Raw genomic sequence first — 10749 nt, forward strand, 5'->3', positions numbered from 1 at the left:
TACACCGTCTTTGCCTAGATTACGAATGTTTTGGTCTCTGCCCATTAGCAATATTAAATGTTAAAAGCATCACAATTATCCATCCAGAGAAGAGTGGACAAAAATGTGCTGTGAAGCTTTGAAGAGGCCGTAAGGAAAGCTTTATTTCTCACTTTGTTACACACTTTTTTAAGCTTGCTGTGAACAACAAATAAATGCCACCTGTTATTTGAAATTATTATGCAAAATACATTGAAATATAACATCACAGACATGGAAAGTGTAGCCCTTGTTTGTGTTTTTTTTTTCTTGGCAATTTTAAATGGAGACTGCTTGTTTATTCCTGGCTGCCCAGACCTGAGTAATCACACAGAAACTATATTAATTACAACACTGTTTGGCCAATAGCTTAGGTGTATTCCTGGCTAAATTTTACATCTTAAATTAACCCATTTATATCAATCTGTGTGTCACCACAAGGCTGTGCCATACTGGAAAGTTTTCAGTGTCTTTCTTCTTTGACAGCTGTGTGTCATCTCCTTGAATCTGCCTACCTTTTCTCTATTTCTCTGTTTGGATTTTCTGCCTGGCTTTATTCTACCCTGCCATAGGCCAAAGCAACTTCTTTATTAACCAACAGTAAAAAATATATATATATTCACAGCATACAAAGGGGAATCCCACATCAGGTAATTACTTATCTTCATAGCTATTAGAATGTTCAAATCTCCTCTTTGCTCTCATTTATTCTATTCTTTACAAAACAAAATCAATATTATACATAGACTACTTAAGTGGTATGCATATGTAATAGAAGATTATTCAATGTTTAGATGGAATGAAGGGTTTATACCTTTTAGACTGGATGAACTTTAAAGACACTAGGCTGGGTAGAATAAACCAGTCACAAAAGGACAGCTATGGCTTCTTCTCATATATGGTATGGTGTAATGTTGAGATATAGAGAGATAGAAAGCAGAATGGCTGGTTCTAGAATGACAAACTAATAGAATATTAGTGTTTGGTGAGTAAAGTTTAAGTTGGTAAAGATGGAAGAGATCTAGATCTCTAGGGCAGAGGAATCACACTGGGGACTGGTGCTTTGGGATTTAGGGGTTGTAGAGCTCAGGAGCACTGTGGAGGGGTGTTGTTTTGTGAGTATGGGGTTCTGGAACTGAAGAGCACAGAGGATAGGTGCCTCAGAAGAGAGGAGTTCTAGTTTTGTATCCTCTTTGTCTAGTAGTGGGAACGGTAATTCACCAGTTATCCCACTGTCTGCAATACTTTTATAATCATGCAGGTATTTTCCTTCTTTAATTTGGTTCAACACTTTTGCTTTTCCTACAGTAAGAGCCTTTGGAACAAGTAATGATTCATTTATTCCTGAATTTGTTATTAGCCATGTCAGTTGCTTTCTGAATAATAAATATATAAAAACAAGCTCAGCAGCACAGTTCTCTTCCTGTTGGAATTTACAGGCTTGGGATACAGTGTTTTGTTCATCAAATGGAAAACTGAAATACATCCTACTTGATTAGTTGAATTATATAGTTAATTCAAGAAAAGTGTTCAGATGATCTCGTGTCCATATGCCGAATATAATACATATTTGATACCGAACCTATCAAAAAGCAACAAGTGAAGACCAGAGAAACATTATTTAAAATAAAAACAGTTACAAAGTAGTTGGCATTTACCAAATGTCAGCCTGTATTAATTATTTTACGTGTATATTTCTAAATTTTCACAACAAATTCAGAGGTATTTATTTTTAAGTTAGAAGAAGGTAAAAAAAGAGAAGAAGGTGAAGATAAAATGTAAAATACTTTGTACAAATCCCAAACAAACATTGGATTATTTAATAACCCCTAATAAATCAAAAATCTACATAGCTTTAAAATCAATAGATGTTTCCTGGATTGGTGTTGGATGAGCAAACAGAAGTCTTGGGACTTTACTTTGCACAGGTTTTAGTCATGCATCATATATGACTTCTCAGCTCAAAAGATGTGATAATGGCATCATGGCTGTTGGTGACCCTCTTTTACCAGTTATGGATTTCAATTTGTTTTTTAAGGAGTGGATATTTTAGGTGTCATCAGCAGGGGAATGATCATTTATGATTTGTTGACTGTGTACAAGCCTGTGGGTTATTTTTTTGTGAAATTCAATGAAAACACAAAGATATCTACAATAAAAACACTCAGCCATTCATGTAAAAGAAGAGCCCTAATGACTCCTTATGAAACATATATGATTTGCAAAAGAGATGGGTAAATATAAAGATATGTACTTTAATAAAGGAATTATATAACCTTTAACCCATATTACTTATATACTAGAGAACCAAAGATTATTCAGTCCTGGTGCAGTGGACTCATTTAACAGTATTTATTCTTGAAGGCTATGTACTATATAGCTATATAGAGATACTATGACACAAATCCAATCCTTTATTCCTGTGCCAGACACACCTCTGATCTGACAAGTGTGTATACACTGACAGTAACTATCCAGGCTGTTCTACTTCTCTGGGTTTTGTGTGCAGTTCTAACAACATTTAACCCATGGTGTCACTCCTGTGATAGCCCCAGCTCCACACAAACAGAGCAGGGGCATGGCTCACTCACTGACTATTACGTCTTACCTAATACCACTCAAAGTATGTCATGTACTGGTCTCCATGGTATCATTTGTGGGCTCCATGGTCTGAGTAAAATCAGGGCTACTGCTCTCCCTCCTACTCAGTAACTTAAAAATAAATAGCCTTGGTTTATCAGTAATTTTTTTATTTTATTTATGTAGCATTTGATAAGGACCATCAGTTTAATCTTTATATTCCATTTGTACAGCTGTCTTGTTGAAGAATAACAAACATGTAGCAAGAAAAAAACCCTCAGAGATACATTTCAATAACTTTCATAAATGGGAAGTTTCATTAACTATCTCCAAGGGAAGAATGACACTAATTTATAAAACTGCAGAATAATTTCCCCTAGTGTTTTGATATTATGAATATGTATATATATATACACTCAAAATTTTGCTATCATATTGCAAAGTAAAGGGGATTGATATATCAATTTTATTTCCTAGTCTTATTAACAGTGAGGTTGTGTTCTTATTTATAAAATGTGAATAATATCAGTGATGGTGACCAGTCAGGAAGCAGAGGGTGGCAACAAGAATTATGGGAAGAGGAAAGTTTCAGTCTGCAGTCATCACCCAGACAGAGGAAGCCAGACACAGAGCAAGGAAGATGTGACTTCCTCGCTGAAAAAGGTACCAAGCCACGTGGCTAACACAGACAAGAATTATGGGCTCATATAAATTAGAAGAGTTCATAAGAAGCCTGAGATACTAGGGCAACCAGTTTATAATTAATGTAGACCTCTGTGTGTTTTCTTTGGGATTGAAAGACTGAAGGACCAGGTGGGACAGAAACCTTAGTCAATCAACAGACAGGGTATCTCCACCATGAACTATGAAGTGTTTGTACAAGGAAGAAAGGAAGACATCAAGGATATTGCTTTACTTCATCTCGGCAGTTGCAATCTAGTTTCTCTAAGTTCGAGTTCACTGATTACCATCAGCTCAAAGAGCATAACAGAGAGAAATGATTGTAAGCATTGCTTTTATTTCTGTGTCTTTCTCTTTTCATGTTTTGTATAGTGACTTTTGACCTATTTTGACTCCTAAATCCCATAGTGATTATGAGATCTGTACTTCTACAAGAAAGACACAGAATTATTGTAGAAAATGTGAAAGCTCTTTCCATTTGGAATGGATGGGAAACTGGGTGAATCAAGTTTATCTTCACAGTAAAGCTTTCTTTTTAAATGTTGTAGTTTTTTGTTTTATGATTAGTGGCTTTGATTCTATGTGTATGGGTGTTTTGGCCGGCATGTATGCCTGTGCATTGTTGTATAGGTGTTGTCTGAAGAGGCCAAAAGAGGGCATTAGAACCCCTTGAATTAGAATTAAAGAAAGTTGTAGCTCTCATGTAGGTGCTTGGCAAGAAACCTGGGACCTCTGGAAGAGCAGCAGCAAGTGCTTTTGACAGCTGAGCCCCCAAATTGTCGTATTTTTACCCTTAACATTAACCATATGCATAAGTATATTCAAGTGTACCTGTCTCTTCTTTATGTAAATGATCCTTCAGGAAATATTTCTACAGTGAAATAAAATAGCTCTGAATTTTATCTAACATATATGATAATGATATTATGCATAAGTCACTTTATCATTTATTTATACATTTCCACTAGTTAAAGAAACTTTTACCTGGTTTATAGTCTCATGGTGGTTACAGTTGCAAGTAGGCAGAGCCGTTTCTCAATATAACTTTTGCACAATGCAATTTGAATAGAATTTAATTTTTGCACATCACAGTGAGCCTTCTTTTCATTTCCCACAACCATTTGAAAATGAAATAAATATTCTTAGCTCTTCTACTGTATAAAGATAGCAGTGAGGCTGGATTTAGGGTTGGATTGTCCTTTGTACCTGGTGGTTCTCCTGGTGGTCTATCTGATTTGCTCACATGTAACCTGGCTGTTAACTATGAAAAAGATTTCATAATATACTATCATATATTATATATTATATACATAATATAGTGTAATATACTATGTTCCATTTACTTGGGAAAATAATTCTATGAGAAAATACAGTGAAATCCTAATTCCCTGTCATATAGACTAGCTGATAAAAAGCTATTTACATATTTACTTATGTCATCTAATGATTTTCTTTATTTTGATTTACAAAAATTTAATTCAGCCGGGCGGTGGTGGCACACGCCTTTAATCCCAGCACTCGGGAGGCAGAGGCAGGCGGATCTCTGTGAGTTCGAGGCCAGCCTGGTCTACAAAGGGAGTTCCAGGACAGGCTCCAAAGCTACAGAGAAACCCTGTCTCGAAAAAAAAATTAATTCATCTTCTTATAGCATTGGTAATGGTATTTACGTCTATGTATCAACAAGAAAAGAAGGTTTCTTGGCAGAAGAAAATAAATGTATCACAGGATGTTCAAGTATTTGCTGATGAATGCCTGCTTGATTTTTAAGGTGTGAAAGAAACTCATTTGTTAAAAAATTCAAGATACTTTTTTATAACGTAAATGCCAGTGTTAACAAAGCATGATGAGGCTTTAATGTATTTTTCTTAAGAACCTCAAGTCCTCAAAGTCTTCAATTTGTTAATAAAAATATCCTCCCTATGAATTAAGGAGAGTCCTTTGTAAGGTGTCACTTGCTAAAACACAGAGGATTGTTAAAACTAGGATTATTATTTAAATGCAATACTATTTTTATAAAAAATACTATATATGTGTGGAAATGATCTCCAATGTTATTTTTCTTCTCAAATTTAGTTACTTTGCAATTTAAAAAATTTATATTTCACTCAAATATATCACGTATTTTGACCATATTTCTCCTCTTTATTCTATCCTGCCCTTTCCAAATTCTAAACAGCCCCTTATACTTTGTCTGTGTGTGATGCTGGGAATTAAACCTAATGTATGCCAGACAAACACTGTCCCATTCAGCCTGGTTCTAATTTAATGTCACACAAGCATCCCCATATACACATATGTACACACACACACACTCACACACACTCATACATCAATGTAAGTCCCATACATGCGATAAAACCTGCAGCGGCTGCCTAAGTTTGACTTTTTTGCCACTTTATATGGCCTCTTGTTACATTCCCTTTCCTTTCCTACAAATGGTGTCTGTGTGTGTGTGTGTGTGTGTGTGTGTGTGTGTGTGTATGTGTGCATCTCATATTTTCTTTATCTGTTTGACTCTCTGTCCCATAACTTTCCTATTGTCAGCAACAGTGCAGTATCCACAGATGTTTGCATATCTTTATGGCACAGAGACTTAGATTCTTTTGTGTACATTCCTGGGAATGGTCTAGCGTGATCTTACAATAATAGCTCTGCTTTTAAGTTTTTTGAGAAATTGCCAGGCTAATTTTCATATTAATTTAATTCCCTCTGCTCTCTCACTAGCATTTGCTGCTATTTTGACTGAAGTGTAGTTTGGGTTTACATTTCTCTGATATCCAAGGGTATTGAATTTTTTAAAATACATTTATTAGCCATTTGTTTTTCATCTTTGGAAAACTGGCTTGATTCTGCTCCTTTTAATTTCTTTCTTTTTAAGAAGCATTTTATTAATTCTTTGAGAATTCCATACAGTATATTTTGGTCATATTAACGACCAGATCTTTTCCTTAACTTCTCCCTCACCTCCCCACTCCTCCCAGTACCCTGTCCTGGAGCTCCACCTCTCCACCTGGTCTATCTGTATTTTTCTGAAAGCAAGGTCATAGACTCTGATTGGGGAACCCTCTTTCCTTTTTCCTAGTTGACAAGGCTTCACTATGTGGCCCAAGCCGGCATCAGATGCTCAGCCCTACTGACTCCGTTCCTGAGTGCTGGGATCAGAAGCATGACATTATTTATGTGTATAATTTTAAAGTAAAAGATTTTTAGGAAGCAATTGAACTTACTAAAAAATCGGAATTAGCTCCTATAAAAATAATTTTATCTGAGTGTACATATATTTATGAGTATAAACAAAAGTCTAGTCTGTATGTATTTGCCTGATTTAAATGTGTAATTTTGAACATAAACATTCAACACATTTGCCTAGAAGAACTTTAAGCCCATCAACAGGGAAAGACACAGAGTTGTGGTAGGAAATATGACTCAGGTTTTCAAATTAGCATGCATGAAATCTGGCATCTGAATCTTAGCAGGGCACACTGAAAATTAGCTCCAGTTGTTTACAACTAGTTCCACTTCTATGTTTTTAATATTAATGTTTAGAAAGTCCTCAAATAAGCATTTGTCTACATTGAAGGACTTAGATCCACATGGTTAGGTGACAGCCTTTTCCTTCATCTGAATATTTTATTGTTTTAAAAACAAGCTTCTGTTTGTTGCTTATCTAAATGATAAAATTAATGCATAAGCATTTATTAAAAGTTGAAAATACTGATTTAAGGAAGACAAATATTCGCACATTGTCCCATTTAATCAAAATATAGTCATAAATAACATTTTGATACATTTCACATCTATTTATGTTTAATCTACTGAAATTGAAATTCACATAAATTTTCTTGCTGACATTTTAAAGTTAATAGCATGCCATAATCATCTTCAAACATCTCATACAGGGTATGTAAACACCATTGTACCAGTTACATTTCAATTAGAGAGGAATCGTGTATATGTCAAGCAACACTGCCATAGTGTGCACACACACACACACTTATATACACATGTATATATACATATATATATATATATGTGCTATGGCAGTGTTGCTTAACATTATATATACACACATATATGTATAATGTAGCTGAGAAAGAGAGGAAATGGTCTGTGTGTGTGTGTGTGTGTGTCTGTATACATGAATGTTTACATGTATGAGTTATTTTGTGTGCGTGAAAGCCAGGCATCGATGTCTGATGTCCTCTATTGTTCTCCGTCTAATTTTTTGAGTTAGGGTCCTTCACTGAACCTGGAACTCCCAGTAGGCTAGAGGTTGGTTAGTGAGCTCAGAAAATTTGCTTCCCCTGAGGGATTGCAGATGTGCATCGCCTCAGTAGGTTTTTAAAAACCACGGCTAATTAAATATGCTTTTAGACATACATGCAATGTACACTGGTCACTATCACCCCTCCACCTATCTATAAATCCATTTTTTATGGGGTTCTAGGATTTTACAGTCAAGTCTTATGCTTGCAAATCTCGTTCTTTTATGCACTCACACATCTCCCCAGCCTTCAAAGGTCTTTATATGAAGCTCTTCTATACTGATGTGACACAAGAGCTCAGTGTCAGACTGAAAGCAACATAGGAGAAAATAGTGATTGGTAGCTAGGGAACAGAGATAAGTTAAAGCCATTGAAATAGAACAGCTCTTTGGAAGTTCTGCTAGATAACTCCTTTGGTCTCTCATGGTCTTTAAGCTTCCAACCTTGCTAATGCAAATGCCTGCACACAGATGCTGGTGTCTACCTCAATAGTAAGGCACATGTTTTGTTCAGAAATTGAAGGAGGACCTCTGGGCATTGCAGAAGCTTTGGCATGAATGCAGAACTAGAGCCCAGAGGACCTGGAATTTTGAACAAAAGGGACAGGAGCTTCTCCATGGTGTGTACCTTGTCTTGTCCTAATGAATAACGTGCCTTCCAAATCTCATACAAGGTATTCTGTCCTGGCCTCCAAAGTTAGAACTACATAGAAGGTTTTCCTGAAAATTAAAGCCCTACTTAAATGGACATATTCCAAAAAAAGTAATTTTCATTTTATAGTCAATAAAAAACTTTATAAAGTGCATATGCTCCACTATACACTGCTCACACAGTTACTGAATGTGGAAACAGAGATGCCCAATGGCATTCTTGTATATACTCTGTTGTATTGTACCTAGCCTCTGGGCATCTTGGTGTTTAGCATTTGTTGTCAAAAGCTATTAATTCTGCTGCCTTGAAAACCATTTAACTTATCTTTTCTTCAGAGTCCTGCTAAAGCGTGAAGGTCAGATAAAAGTGTCCTTAGATATGTGAAATTTATTTTTCGTCTTCGGCTGTGATATGTATTTTTACTGCTGTAGTCCGTGAGCTGACTGGGCAGTCACCATCCTATGTGCCCTTCTGTATCTTTCTTGAGTCTCTGACCTAGAGAGAAGACAAAGCATTTGCTTATTATTACATCAGCTCTTCAAAAAGACATTGGCATGCAGTAGGTGAGTAGCAGAACTTCTTGAATTAATCAAATTATACCATATATATAAACACAAAAGATTAATTGTTTTTCTTTGCTGTTGTTGTTTTTTGTTTGTTTATTTGTTTTTTGAGACAGTGTTTCTGTGTAGCTTTGGAGACTGTCCTGGAACTTGCTTTGTAGACCAAGCTGGCCTCGAACTCACAGATATCTGTCTATCTCTGGCTTCCAAGTGCTAGGATTAAAGGCATGAGCCATCATTGTCCAGCTAATTGTTTTTCTTCTGTTACTTTCTTTATTTAAAAAATATATTCTGACTTTGGTTCTATAAATTTCTTCCCCCAAATGGTCTGATTAAAATTTTTAGCCAGTCTGATTCAACATATGTAAATCTATCAATGTAATAAATCATATAAATAAACTGAAAGAAAAAAACCATATGATCATTTCATTAGATGCTGAAAAAGCATTCGACAAAATTCAACACCCCTTTATGATAAAAGTCTTGGAGAAATTAGGGATACAAGGGTCATACCTAAATATAATAAAAGCTATTTACAGCAAGCCGATGGCCAACATTAAATTAAACGGAGAAAACTCAAAGCCATCCCACTAAAATCAGGAACACGACAAGGCTGTCCAGTCTCCCCATACCTCTTCAATATAGTGCTTGAAGTTCTAGCAATAGCAATAAGACAACATAAGGGGATCAAGGAGATTCGTATTGGAAAGGAAGAAGTTAAACTTTCATTATTTGCAGATGATATGATAATATACATAAGCGACCCCAGAAACTCTACCAAAGAACTCCTTTGGTAAAGCTGATAAACACCTTTAGTAATGTGGCAGATACAGAATCAACTGCAAAAAAATCAGTTGCCTTCCTTTACATTAAGGACAGGGAAGCAGAGAGGGAAATTAGAGAAGCATCATTTTCACGATAGCCACAAACAGCATAAAATACCTTAGGGTAACTCTGACCAAGGAAGTGAAAGATTTATTTGACAAGAACTTTAAGTCTTTGAAGAAAGAATTTGAAGAGGACACCAGAAAATGGAAGGAACTCCATTGCTCTTGGATTGGGAGGATCAACATAGTAAAAAAGGCAATTCTACCAAAAGCAATCTATAGATTCAATGCAATCCCCATCAAAATCCCATCGAAATTCTTCACAGACCTTGAGAAGACAATAATCAACTTTATATGGAAAAACAAAAAGCCCAGGATAGCCAAAACAATCCTATACAATAAAGGAACTTCTGGAGGCATTACCATCCCTGACTTCAAACTCTATTACAGTGCTACAGTATTGAAAACGGCTTGATATTGGCATAAAAACAGAGAAGTCGACCAATGGAATCAAATAGAAGACCCTGACTTTAACCCACAAACTTATGAACACCTGATTTTCGATAAAGGAGCTAAAAGTATACAATGGAAAGAAGAGAGCATCTTCAACAAATTGTGCTGGCAAAACTGGATGTCAATCTGTAGAAGAATGAAAATAGATCCATATCTATCACCAAGCACAAAACTCAAGTCCAAATGGATTAAAGACCTCATATCAGTCCGAACACACTCAACCTGATAGAAGTACTCTGCAACACATGGGCACAGGAGACCACTTCCTACGTATAACCCCAGCAGCACAGACATTAAGGGCATCATTGAATAAATGGGACCTCCTGAGACTGAGAAGCTTCTGTAAAGCAAAGGACACTGTCACAAAGACAAAAAGGCAACCTACTGACTGGGAGAAGATCTTCACCAACCCCGCAACTGACAAAGGTCTGATCTCCAAAATATATAAAGAACTCAAGAAACTAGACTGTAAAAGGCTAATCAACCCAATTATAAAATGGGGCACTGAGCTGAACAGAAGAAGTTCAAATGGCCAAAAGACACTTAAGGTCATGCTCAACTTCCTTAGCAATCAGGGAAATGCAAATCAAGACAACTTTAAGATACCATCTTACACCTGTCAGAATGGCTAAAATCAAAAACACCAATGAT

Source organism: Microtus pennsylvanicus, chromosome 19 (assembly GCF_037038515.1).
Source record: "Microtus pennsylvanicus isolate mMicPen1 chromosome 19, mMicPen1.hap1, whole genome shotgun sequence".
NCBI lineage: Eukaryota > Metazoa > Chordata > Mammalia > Rodentia > Cricetidae > Microtus > Microtus pennsylvanicus.